Source organism: Mauremys reevesii, linkage group 13, assembly GCF_016161935.1.
Source record: "Mauremys reevesii isolate NIE-2019 linkage group 13, ASM1616193v1, whole genome shotgun sequence".
Lineage (NCBI taxonomy): Eukaryota > Metazoa > Chordata > Testudines > Geoemydidae > Mauremys > Mauremys reevesii.
In genome coordinates this window covers 19,658,549-19,672,629 of record NC_052635.1, presented here as the reverse complement: position 1 = coordinate 19,672,629, position 14,081 = coordinate 19,658,549, and the positions used below count along the sequence as shown (strand labels likewise).

Genomic DNA, 14,081 nt, shown 5'->3' with positions numbered 1-14,081 from the left:
CGTAGAAGATTAGGGTTGGAAGAGACCTCAAGAGATCATCTAGTCCAACCCCCTGCTCAAAGCAGGACCAAGCCCAGCTAAACATCCAAGCCAGGACTTTGTCAAGCTGGACCTTAAAAATTTCTAATTATGGAGATTCCACCAACTTCCTAATTAACACATTCCAGAGCTCCACCACCCTCCTAGTGAAATAGTTCTTCCTAAGATCCAACCTAAACCTCCCGCAGTGCAACTTGAGACCATTGCTCCTTGGTCTGTCATCAGCCACCACTGAGAACAGTTTAACTCCATCCTCTTTGGTGGTGATCCAATTATTCAGGTGGGGAACATGCTTCTGGGGAAATTAGGGAATCTATAGTGGATAAAACTGGCCACATTAGCAAGCATACAATAACTCATTTTGGAATTGGGCCAGTATGTAATATGACTACACTATAATATTTATCTAAAATCCGCCAATATGGTATTAATATCAACAGATATAACTGCACTGTACATTTTATACAGTTACAAAGCTGGTGATGCTATTCATTTGATATTTATGTCAAAATGCAGAGAAGCAAAGAAATGCATTTATCTTTTAGCTTTGACCACTTCCACTGCACTCTGTCCACTAATCCACCTGCACTAGGACTACATCTAAGAACCCAACCCTCTCAGCAGCTATAAACAACTGCCATATTAAAAACTGCCAAAGAAATCTTTCCTTCTACTCCCCTTTCATTGGAGAATTTCCCCTGAGACCTCATTGTCACGAGGTCTGAATCAGTGACAGGTTCACAGTCCATATTTCACAAACCATCTAGGTGCTATAGCTGAATGGACAGCCCGAAACCTGACTTTTCAGTGGAATAAGGCCCATTATTTTCAAAGTATCTTCTGATTCTGGTGCCTCACCTTTCGGTGTCTCAGATTAAGAAGCCAGGCAGCGCAGCTTAGAAACCACTTCTGAATTTTTTTGGTTCAACTTTTGGTGCCATGAGAGATTTTGGGCTTTGAACCTGGGCCATTTCTATGCATGGAAAAATGATTTTAGGGCATTGTTAGATGCTTCTCTCCATACTAGTCATTATTTTCCTCTCCAGCCAAGACCCATACAATCCTACCAGTTCTCTCTGTCTCGTTATTACATGCATCAGAGGATAGGCTGTTTTAGTCTGGATCTGAAAAAGCAGAGGCCATTTGCTCTTAGAAATCAATGTAATTTCTTAGATACCAAGGTGATATATAATAACGAGCAGCAAAGAGTCCTGTGGCACCTTATAGACTAACAGACTTATTGGAGCATGAGCTTTCATGGGTAAATACCTCCTTATCACTAGCCTGTTTCTTGCTTGCATATATATTATATATATAGATATATATATATAGATATATATATATATAGTGGCAAAGTTCCTCCTCTCCCCTAGTAGGTCCTGCGCTTATTGGCGGATTTCCTCCCCTCAGTGGTCTTCCCCTTGGATGAAACCCACAGTCTGGATCAACTCCTCCTATGTCTGTTTAGGAGTAGCGAGACTTGGGGGGAACCCGGTCCCGCCCTCTACTCCGGGTTCCAGCCCAGGGCCCTGTGAATTGCAGCAGTCTCTATAGTGCTACTTGTAACCGTTGCTTGACTGCTACAGCTCCCTGGGCTACTTCCCCATAGCCTCCTTCAAACACCTTCTTTATCCTCACCATAGGATCCTCCTGGTGTCTGATACTGCTTAATTGTATGGTGTTTCCTCAATCCTCCAGTCGTACACCCTCTCAGTTCCTAGTTCCTTGTGTCTCTGACTCCCAGCTCCTCATACGCACTTCCTTCCTCTGGCTCCTCCTCCCTTGACTGGAGTGAGCTCCCCTTTTTATACCAGGTGCCCTGATTAGCCTGCCCTGATTGGCTGCAGGTGCTCCAATCAATGTAGCTCTCTCCGGTGCCTTCTAGAAAGTTCTTAATTGGCCCCAGGTGCCTTAATTACCCTGGAGCAACTGCCATTTTGGTTCCCATGGTACTAGGGATCTGCTTAGCCTGGGGCTAACATACCTGTTCCTGAGTACTTTCCTGTAGCCATCCGGCCTTGCTCCATCACTATATATATATATATACTTGCCCCTGGAAATTTCCACAACATGCTTCCGACGAAGTGGCTATTCACGCATGAAAGCTCATACTCCAATACGTCTGTTAGTTTATAAGGTGCCACAGCACTCTTTGCTGCTCGTTATTACATATCACTTTGGCATCTAAGCAATTACGTTGATTTCTAAAAGCAAACAGCATCTACATTTTCACTCAAATTACTGGCACACCTTGCTTTTCTGATCCAGGGATATGAAACAGAGACCCACATTAAATGTTTATAAACTCTCAATGAAAGCATATGCCCAGGGCTTACATGGGCGTTGATGTTTGTTTGTCAATACCTGTATAATTAATTCGTGGCCATTTGTGAGTAATGCAGCCACTCCAAACCCATGCCAATAACACCTTTATATCATCATGCAAACTGCACCAAGTATCTGAATATCCCACTGTACTCCTAGACAACTGCCTGTGTTCTTTGTACATGTAATTAATTGTAAATATCCCTAAAAAGCACAAATGACGTTTCAACGCTAATCAGAAATAGTTCCTTAAGCTCCTATTGAAAATTTTTATAAATTGTATGGAAAATGGTCGATTAGACTTTTGAATAATCATATACGATTAAAAAGCGAATGATAGTTACAGAGACTGCTACAGGGCAGTTCCTCAATCTATCAACAGCAATGGGCTCGTTCGCTATTAGATTCTATAGACTTTTAGACATTTCTGTACAACCCTGTTGGCGTCAGCCCTTTTACATTCAACAAAACAGATATGTGGTCGCTGATTTGTCTGCATGTAAAAGAAAAGAATTGTGTGAAGAGACTTTCCCATGAGAATTTTCTGAATAAAAATAAGTAGCAACAACCGTAAAAATACAGACAAAAGCTAGTGAGTGAAGAGGAAGTTCAGACCGCTATTACTTTATGATTGTTGCTAAGCGACAACGTTCTTGGGCTCCATGTGTTTCTCTCATATGGTTATTGTTGCTAAGGGAACTACTCCCTTGATATCCATGCGCTCAGCATGTCAATTCCACTTTGGAAAGGGAAAGTCTGTGATGAAGCATGTGAGTGTCAGGAGAAATTGGAGGCTGTGAAAGAGCAATTAGTATATGAAAAAACATGTACATTTATAGGGTTTAATCTGAGTTCCCTCTGCTGAACTGTGGGGACTAGGGAGGCCAGTGGATAGCCTGACTAGGAGATATGTGCGACATTTGGTACACTGCTCGCGAGGGTAAGCCCCCGACCGGCTGGGCTGGTTTGTTTACCTGCTGTGTCTGCAGGTTTGGCCAATCGTGGCTCCCATTGGGTGCAGTTCACCACTCCAGGCCAAAGGGGGCTGCGGCAAGCGTTTGCCAGCACATCCTTCAGCCCACGTCGCTTCCTGCAGCCCCCCCACACACACACACACATTGGCCGGTGAATCGCGGCCAGTGGGAGCCATGATCAGCCGAATCTGAGGATGTGGCAGGTAAACAAACTGGACCGGCCCGCCAGGGGACTTACCCTGGTGAGCCACGTGCCAAAGGTTTCCGATGCCTGGTACACAGCAATACAAACAGGTTATGTATCACCCTTGATGTATCAAAGTGCCATCCTGTGACATATTAGGGCGCCACCCATTGCCTTGTACCTGTAGTTTCGATCAAAAAGTCTCAGGGAAGGAGAACATCAGACTGGAGTGGAGATAAATGATCCCATAGTGTGACCCTCCTGCTAGATGATGTCATGGTATCTTGATACATTGAAGACACCAAGACCCCAATTATTAAGAAAACACAAGTAAGGATCGATTTGATTATTAAAAATAGATAGGCTTGTGATGAGCGGGACAACTGCATGGTGACTTGCCTGCCATGTGTAGAGGCTGCAGATCTCTTGAGCAGGGCTTAATTGGTAATGAAAGAGACTGTGAGACTCAAGCTGGGTGGCCAGAGAATGGCGGCTGCTGGCCGGGCACACAGCTCTGAAGGCAGCAGTGTCATCAGCAGCAGCAGCAGCACAGAAGTGACATGGTATGGTATTGCCACCCTTGCTTCTGCACTTCTGCTGGCAATCATGATGCCTTCAGAACTGGACAGATGGAGAGCGGTGGCTCCTGGCTGGGAGCCCGAGATGCCAGGGGCATGAACTGCCAAGCCCTGACACAAATTAACCACTGTTCTTGAGTCAGCTAGACAGGTTTATGTGCAGTGCTGGGGAGGAGAGTGTGGTCATGGTACATGTAGGTACCAATGACATAGGGAAAGGAAGGAGAGAGGTTCTGGAGACCAAATGTAGACTGCAAGGTAAGAGATTAAAGTCCAGGACTTCAACAATAGCATTCTGAAATGCTTTCAGTTCCACATGCAGGGCCGGTTAGACAGGCATGGTCTCAATGCATGGCTGGGATGATGGTGTAGGGAGGAGGGTTCTAGGTTTATTAGGAACTAGGGAACTTTTTCTTAAAGGAGAAGACTATACAGCTGTGGTTCTCAAACTTTTGTACTGGTGACCCCTTTCAACCAGCAAGCCTCTGAGTGTGACCTTATACATTAAAAACATATTTTTATATTTTTATCACTATTATAAATGCTGGATGTAAAGCAGGGTTTTGGGTGGCGGCTGACAGCTCATGACCCCAGATGTTATAACCTCGTGACCCCCCAAGGGTCCTGACCCCTCAGTTTGAGAAACCCGCTATACCGAAAGGAAACAAAAACAGACTGCTGACATATAAAATTTAAAAGGTTATAAATTAAGGCCTGGTGGAAAGCTGGCAGGTGAGGGGAAGCATATGGTTCAGACAGTGACATCTTTTAAGGGAGGATATATTATCAGGAATTCTCTATAACCTAGCAAAGAGGTGAGGATAGAAGTTGACAAAGTACAGGTAGACGCTGCAGAGAAACAGTCAAATGAAAAAGAACCAATGGGGGCCAAAGGAACAAAAGGTGTTTAAGGCATATTCAAGGAAGACAAGACTGTTGCAGAGAAGGTAATGAATTATTTGGATTGGTCTTTACTGAAGAGGAGTGACAGAGATTCCCACACCTGAGCTATTCTTCTTAGAAGGGGGGGGTCCGAGACTGAGGTGTTGGTATAGGAGGTTTTGGAACAAATCTATTAATTAAACAGTAAGAAGTCACCAGTACCAGATGGTATTCGCCCAAGAGTTCTGAAGGAACTCAAATATGAAATTGCCGAACTGTGGTATGTAACCTATCATTTAAATCGCCTTCTGTACCAGATGACTGGAAGATAGTTAATGTTACACACATTTTTTAAAAAGGCTCATTGGCAATTACAGGCCAATGAGCCTCACTACTTGCAGGCAAACTGCTTGAAACAAAAGTAAAGAATAGACATCAGCCATATGGATGAACACCATTGGTTTTTGTAAAATGAAATCATGCCTCACCCATCTATTAAAGTTCTTTGAGGGGAGGTGTCAAGATACATGTGGACATGGTTGATCCTGTGGATACAGTGTATTTGGACTTTCAGAAAGCCTTTCAAAAGATCCCTCCCTCACCTTAAGAAAGCAAAGTAAGCAGTCATAGGATGAGGACGGTCTTCTCATAGATTAGCAGTGGTGTGTACTTGGTTGTCATGGTAATAGACTCTTATATTGCTATGGCAACTGAGTTAGATTATTAGGCGATAGCCCAGCCAGTTTGGGCTGATTTTTGGTTAGTTCAATGTATGGGTAAAAAATGGCTGCTTTCAAGGTTTACTGTTTTCTGTGTCTCCACTGATTTCTTCTTCAAACTGGTGCTTCCAAGGATATAACAACGTTACCACGAGGATGGGATCAATGTGCTGCCGCAGCAACAGAAGGAAGTAGAAGTTAAGGAACCAAAAAAAACCCCTTTTTGCTGCTGGGGGTGAGAATTGGCTTGTTTGCACTGACTGTGCAAAATGAAACTAAAATCATGGCTACACTTACAGCGCCACTAGATACTTTTGAGGAGAGTTATAGTTCAATGGCATGTATATACTGAGCGTTTTGATCTTTTGTTATTGCAAATGACATTACAGAAGAGAGGAAGGTGCCAATATTCTTAAGTGTTGTAGGGGCTGACCTACTCCCTGCTACACAGCTTACTACACCCTGTTAAGCCTGAGACTAAATCTTACAGTGACATTGTGGAAATCCTGGGGTCCCATTTTTCTCCAAAACCACTGGTAATTGCTGAAAGATTCCACAAAAGAGACCAGAGAGAAGACAAAACATTTGTACAATTTGTACCAACTTTGAGAAAGCTTGCAGAACACTGTGAATTTAAGGCGATACTAAATGATGTCCTGCATGACAGATTAGTGTGCGGCCTGCACAGTGAAGATACACGGAAGCGCCTATTGACACAGGCTCGGCTTACCTTACAGTAGGCTGTCGACATTGCAGTCTCCATAGAACTGGTTACAAAGGAAACGCAATACATCGGTGCATTCCCCTATGGTGCAGAAAGTGTGTCACAAGAACCTACCCACAAAACAGTGGGGAGTCAAGAATGTTACTGCAGTGGTAAGCTGGGTCACTATGCATCAGAATGCTGATGTAAGGACCTGGTGTGTCGAAACTGTGGCAAAAAGGAACACATTGTGTGTGCCTGTAACCAGAAGAAAAAGAGGCCAGTGGTCTGCCCAACTAAAAAGGGATATCTGCATACCCTTGAGCAGTCCCAGGATGACCAAAGAGACACCTCATCACAAGAAGTGCCACTCCACATTTTGTCTTTGGCAATGGGCTCATATGAATATGGAGTAACCCCGTTTTTGGATGGCAAACCTATACGCATGGAACTGGACACCAGTGCAGCCATCTCACTGGTCTCAGAGACTGTGTATAAAGAAAAGCTACAGCATCTTCCACTTAAAGCAACAAAAACAATGCTATACGGGAGAAGCTGTGCCCATGATGGGCACTATTGATGTTAAAGTGGCGCTCAATGGACAGGGTGCTAAATTGCCACTGTTTGTGGTGAGAGGTAATTACCCAGCCTTAATGAGTACGTCTTGGCTTAGGAAGATCCAGCTGAGCTGGGCAGAGGTGCACCAAATGACTAAAGAAGAATCCAGTCTGCCCGTTAAACTAAGGAAACATGCTGCTGTTTTTGGAGAGGATCTGGGAAGGACCTCCATGACTTTAAGATTAAGCTAGATAAGTTTATGGAGGAGATGGTATGATAGGATAACGGGCTTAGTCAATAGGTCAATTAAGTGCCACACTGGTAAATAGTACAATGGGTCAATGATATGATATAACCTTTTTCCAGAGGGTATGGCTGGAGAGTCTTGCCCGCATGCTCGGGGTTCAGCTGACCGCCATATTTGGGGTCGGGAAGGAATTTTCCTCCAGGGAAGATTGGCAGTGGCCCTGGAGGTTTTTCGCCTTCCTCCGAAGCATGGGGCAGGGGTCGCTTGCTAAAGGAGTGGGTGGATCGGCTTATGTGGCCTGCATCTAGCAGGAGGTCAGACTAGATGATCATAATGGTCCCTTCTGATCTTGAATTCTATGATTCTATGATTCTATGTATGAAGGGAATCACTGTGTAATCGGTTGCGCCGGGGCTCGACCCTCCTGTCGGCAGGAGGGGAGCCACACCGACTCACTCCTTGTCTCCTCTAGCTGGCTGAGCAACAGGAAACAGTATTAGAACGCTCAGGCCCTTCGGTACAGGGGTGAGCGGCAGTGCAAAACAATAAGCTCAGGCCCTTGTGAAGCAGGGGGTGAGCAGCAAATAGTCACTAAGCTCAGGCCCTGTGCAGCAGGGGTGAGCAGCAATTAGTCAATGGGCTCAGGCCCTGTGAAGCAGGGGTGAGCAGCAATTAGTCAATGAGCTCCAGCCCTTTGAAGCAGGGGTGAGCAGCAACTAGTCAATGAGCTCAGGCCCTGTGAAGCAGGGGCAAGCAGCAAATAGTCAATGAGCTCCAGCCCTGTGAAGCAGGGGTGAGCAGCAATTAGTCAATGAGCTCCAGCCCTGTGAAGCAGGGGTGAGCAGCAATTAGTCAATGAGCTCCAGCCCTGTGAAGCAGGGGCGAGCAGCAAATAGTCAATGAGCTCCGGCCCTGTGAAGCAGGGGCAAGCAGCAAATAGTCAATGAGCTCCGGCCCTGTGAAGCAGGGATGAGCTGCAACTAGTCAATGAGCTCCGGCCCTGTGAAGCAGGGGTGAGCAGCAACTAGTCAATGAGCTCAGGCCCTGTGAAGCAGGGGTGAGCAGCAAACAGTCAATGAGCTCCGGCCCTGTGAAGCAGGGATGAGCAGCAAACAGTCAATGAGCTCCGGCCCTGTGAAGCAGGGATGAGCAGCAATTAGTCAATGAGCTCAGGCCCTGTGAAGCAGGGGCGAGCAGCAAATAGTCAATGAGCTCCAGCCCTGTGAAGCAGGGATGAGCTGCAATTAGTCAATGAGCTCCAGCCCTGTGAAGCAGGGATGAGCAGCAATTAGTCAATGAGCTCCAGCCCTGTGAAGCAGGGACGAGCAGCAAATTAGTCAATAGGCGTATAGGCCCAGGTCCTTACCTGGGTGAGGGGGAAAACTGCCACCCGTGAGTGGGGTGGCAGGAGGGACACAGGCCCGCCCACTCCACTGTGTCCCAGCCCGGGGCCCTAGCAGCGGCTATCACTGCCGCTGGTCAGTGGGGTCCTGACCGCAACACACCGACATCGGGACCTCTGCTTCTGTAGCCTGACAGGGGTCGGCTACCCCCGGGCTACTGTCCATATCCCCCTCAGGGCCTACCTCGTCGGTCGCGCTGGATCCAGGCCAGTCTAACTGCATAGGCTCCTCGGGACCAGGGCTTGGTGGCAGATCCGGCAGCTCCTCCGGGAAGTCCGGCCAGGCGTGCTCAGGCGGCTCCTCTGGGTAGCAGCAAGGCTGGGGGAGCTCTAGCGGCCCCTCTTCGTAGTGGGAGCGGGGGAGTTCCAGCGGCTCCTCCGGGTACCGGTCATGGGGAAGCTCCGGTGGCTCCCCGTCGTACCGGGCGCGGGGAAGCTCTGGCCAGTCAGGACAGCTGCCTCGGGCCCTGAAGGGTTCCCAGTCAGGAGCTGCCGCCGGCACATCTGCTCCTCGCGGTGGCTGGCCTCTGACTGAGTTTTGGCAGTCGGCTTTTCTACTTCCTGTCCCGCCCCTTGACTTCTGGGGGGCGGGGACTAGTGGTGGTAGCTCCACCCCCTTGGGTGTCAGAGAGGGAGCTCCCTCTGCTGGGCAGGAGGGGAGCCACACCGACTCACTACACACTGTAACATTGAACATTAAACCTGACAGTCTGACAGTCTGAAAGCCAGAACTGTGCCATATGCTGTAGCCCATGGGCCACTCCAGAAAGATGGCTCTCTCCAGATTTGTGGCGATTTGAAAGTCAACGTCAACCCAGTGTTGTGTGCAGAGCAATACCCGCTTCCCCACATCGATGACCTCTTCCCTCTCTTACTGGGGGACAAAAGTTCAATAAGATTGATCTGAGTCAAGCATATTTACAGATGCACGTTGATGAAAAGTCCCAAGAGCTGTTGACTATTGTGACTCATAAGGGGCTTCAGCGATACTGTCGCCTATCCTTCAGAATAACCTCTGCTCCCGCCCTGTTCTAGAGGGCTATGGACCAGATCTTGTATTGCTTGTCAGGCGTTCAGTGCTATCTGGATGATCTACTGGTCAGTGGAAGGAATTAAGAGGATCACTTAAAGAATTTAGAGGCTACCCTACAAAGACTGGAAGAGTATGGCCTACGCGTTCGCAAACACAAGTGTGAATTCTTTCAGCCCCTGTGGAATATTTGGGAAACATCATTGATGCTGCGGGGGAAACGTGTCATTATCCCACCACCACTGAAATCATTGTGGAATAATTCATATGAAGGAAATTGCACAAAGCTATTTTTGGTGGCCTGGTTTGGACAGTGCTATTCAAGAAAAGGCAAGAGCTTGTATATCATGTCAGGGTCTGAGAAGTGCACCCCATTTGGCACCGCACACACACAGGACAAGGTATTCACGTTGACTTCGCTGGCCGCCTTGAAGAAATCAAGTTCTTGGTTGTGGTAGATGCCCATTCTAAATGGCTAGAAGTCTCTATACTGCAGTCCACTACTGCAGAGAGTACTATCCAGAAACTATGAGGACTCTTTAGTTGTTTCGGTCTGCCAATGGAGTAGCTGAAAGATTTGTGCAGACAATGAAACAAGCTTTGAAATCAGCAAGGGGACAAATATCCATTCAAAAGCATCTGCAGGGGCGGCTCTAGGCACCAGCAAACCAAGCTGTTGCCTGGGGCGGCCAAATCTAGGGGGCGGCAGGCTGGGGGAGGTCCACCGGAGCCGCGGACGACCAGACCTGCCGCAGGCATGACTGCGGAGGGGGCGCTCGTCCCGCGGCTCGGCTGGACCTCCCGCAGGCATGACTGCGGCAGCTCAACCGGAGCCGCCGGACCCGCGAACCGTCTGCAGCCGTGCCCGCGGGAGGTCCGCTGTTCCCGCGGCTCCGGTGGAGCTCCCGCAGTCATGCCTGCGGCAGGTCCGCTCGTCCCGGGGCTCCGGTGGACCTGCCGCGGGAGCTCAACCGGAGCCGTGGGAAGAGGGGACCCGCCGCGGGACTGAGGAAGGGCGGCGCAGCACACCGCGCTGCCTGGGGCAACCTATTTTCTAGAGCCGCCCCTGCATCTGCACACCTTATTATCCTACAAAAACATACCTTATGTTACGACCAAGGTATCCCCGGCCTTTCTAATGATGGCATGACAGCTGCGCACTTTGATCTGCTGAAACCACCTGATCCCCGACAAATTGTGCAACATCAGCAGCAAGATGAAGTCATCAGGCGTGCACCCAGAGCAAAAGACCGACTCTTTAGCCCGGGACAGCCGGTTTTGGCTTGGAATTATACTTTTGGGGCTAAATGGGTCCTTGCCATTGTCATCACTCAAAATGGGCCAGACAATCAGCTGCTGCCAGGTCATACCAGTCCTTAGGACACATCTTCGGTTAAGTTTTCTGACTTCACCACTTCTTGCGAGACAACGAATCAAGAGTCACCTGTTCCTGACTTGTCCCCTCCATTACTGCCGGTGGCAGAGATACCCCTCTGCCCAGCACGAGCTGATACCACAGCCTCACGCATTCGCCCTGCTAACCATGAGCCGCGCAGAAGTCTGCCGTAAGCCACTTAAAGACAGAAGACTTCCTGAATGGCTGGATCTTTAGCTAAGGCGAACCCACGATTACAGAGCAAAATAATCCCCAGAGTATAGATGGGAATGGAAGCAGTCTACCCGTCTTCTCTAGTTTAGTGTTTGTTTTATTTAGGGGGCGTTCTTATTAAGGAGCGAGGAATCTGTTGTGTATTTGGTTGTTGTGGGAAATGAGGCATTGCAGGAAGAAGCCCTCTACTCCTGGCTGGAATTCTCAATTTTTACAATCAGTTCAGTGATGTCAAATGGATTTGGATTGTCAGCCCTGGAGCCCTCGATTTATTCAAGAGCAGCATGGCCAATGCTGATCAAGGTTCCAACTCGCAGACCCTTGCTAAAGTAGCTCACGCCCAACTAAGAGGAGACAACACAATGCTTCAATCAGGGCCGGCTCCAGACCCCAGCGCGCCAAGTGCGCGCTTGGGGCGGCATTTTAAGGGGAGGGCAGCAGGCGGGTCCGGAGGACCTTCCGCAGTCATGCCTGTGGGAGGTCCAACAGAGCCGCGGGACGACCGGACCTCCCGCAGGCATGACTGCGGCGGGGGCGCTGGTCCCGCGGCTCGGGTGGACCTCCCGCAGGCATAGCTGCGGAAGCTCCACCGTAGGCGTGGGACCAGCGGCCCCTCTGCACGCATGTCTGCAGGAGGTCCCGCAGAGGCGCGGGACCGACGCCCGTTAGCGCGAGTGGCGCGGCACGCTGCCCTGCTTGGGGCGGCGGAATTCATAGAGCCACCCTGGCTTCAATCGTCATGGGCTATTCACTTCTGCTGAGTTTGGTAATCACCAGGCGGAGACTATTTACTGGGAACATTGGATCTATGTCCAAATTTAGAAAATTGTTCACTAGGAAATGGGCTGATCCCACCAGACTCATTGCATTGGGCCAATGGCCATCACCAGACAACAGTGCAATCTACCCAGTTCTGTTCAAGACCAAGGACCTAGAGGAGAAAGACTAATTTCCTATTCTAGCCTTGTGGACCTGGTGATTCTGTCCAAAAGCTTGACTTTATTGTCAGCCACTACGTGGCTACACTCTAAAACTTTCAAAAAATGTGGGCAGCTAATTTCAGTGCATGAGCTGGGGATATAACCTGGCCATTGGATTGTTCAGTGGTCTTGCTTGCGCAATTCCTCTGTACTCTTGCAACTCTATATAAATAACGAGGAATTAAATTATCTTGCATGTTTATACAAAGTAATGAAATAAAGACTTATCCTCTTGATCAACCCTCAATAGCTGTGACATTCCAAGAGAGACATTGTGGTACCCAGTACCCTACCCAAAGAGCCTATCCAGATTACTGACTGCTATTAAAATTAGCTCCCAGGGGATTAGGAAGGATTACATTGTTATTGTGGCATATTATTGAATTAACTAACAAGCAAACCGCTTACATGTATACACAGTCAGCTGGAAATGCTGACTGGCTGCAGTGGCTGCAGCAGTAATACCAGCTGTTCTGCCCTGCAGACACTGCTCCATAGTGGTGTGTCTGGCACAGGGTTTGGGAACATTCTCATGGGTTTGGGCCATGAAAGCCTTGTGGTTGCATTTCTAAATCAATGTAACATGTAAAGGAATTGGCAAAGATACTTTGGTTTGATCTCCTGGTTGCTTTTCCTGCTGGTAACCATGGGAATGGAAATAGTCCCATGTGGAAGGGCCACTGATCAGCTCTCTCCAGGGCCATACTTTGGGCCAATGTATATAGTCCAGCCAATGCCAAACAACATTTGTGTTTTGCCAGAATGGATAGCTATTCACACACATAACGTTTAGCTGTGAAGCACTACTGGCTGCCAGACACACACCATACCTGACACAAAAGCAAGGCCATGCCACCTAATAGCACATACCCTCTCCTCCCGCCACAGGCACACACCTGATCACTGCTACAACCACCCTACCCCCACAGAACAAACACCAGGGCCTCTTTCTGCCCCGTAGAGAGGCCAGGCTTCCAGCACCCCAGTACTCTGAATCAGTGATCATTAATTTACCATGCCCTCAATTTTTGTGTCATCTGCAATCTTTCTTGATGACGAGTTTATGTTTTCTTCCAGGGCATTAATGAAAAAGTTAACTAGTGTAGGGCCAAGAATTGATACTTGCGGGCCCCCACTGCAAACACATCTGTTAGCTGATGATTCCCTGTTTACAATTCCATTCTGCGACTCACCACTTGGCCCACTTATAATCCCGTTAATCCAGTAATATTCCATCTTTACCTGTTAGGACAGTGATCCATGACCATTTCTTCTGCGTATCAGTGGTTCAGAAGTAGATAATGTCACTTTGGATAGCGAGGGCCCTCCGCCTTTCGCCTACTCAGTCCTTCCTTAATAGCTCATAACCACTGATGTTTAACATGCCAGTTGTGTGACTCATCCACTACGTTTCAGTAATACCAACAAGACAGACTCTATGCTCATAAATGAGCAGCTCCAGTTCCTCTTGTTTGTTACCCAGGCTCCTAGTATTGGTGCATAGGCAAGTCAATAACTTATTCTCTTCATGTCCTTTGGTTCCTTGATGAATTTTGTTCTCAACATATTGATTTTGTGGTGAGTACTCATATCTTCCTTCTTTTTACCCTCCCTCTTTGCTATTAGTTTAACTCTATACACCCTGTCCCTGAAGGAGCTTGGTCCCCATTATACTGAGGAAGCGGCTAGCCAAACAGCATTCTCTCCCCATAGAAGTTGGACCGATGTTCCACAAAACCCAAATCCTCCACCGTACACCACTTGCCAATCCCGCGATTCACTTCCAGATTTTCCTGCCTTCTGTCTTCCTTTGTTCTTGGGACAGGAAGGCTCACAGAGATGATCGCTTGG

The 14,081-nt window shown here is 48.1% G+C and overlaps 1 long non-coding RNA gene across 1 annotated transcript in view; it reads right to left on the bottom strand.

Annotated features, from left to right (window-relative positions):
- Positions 1-14,081, bottom strand: part of LOC120380217 — a 30,210-nt gene extending 16,129 nt beyond the window's left edge. Inside the window, exon 1 of the long non-coding RNA XR_005587659.1 lies at positions 13,473-14,081. This is a non-coding gene — a long non-coding RNA (uncharacterized LOC120380217). The remainder of the gene's footprint in view (positions 1-13,472) is intronic.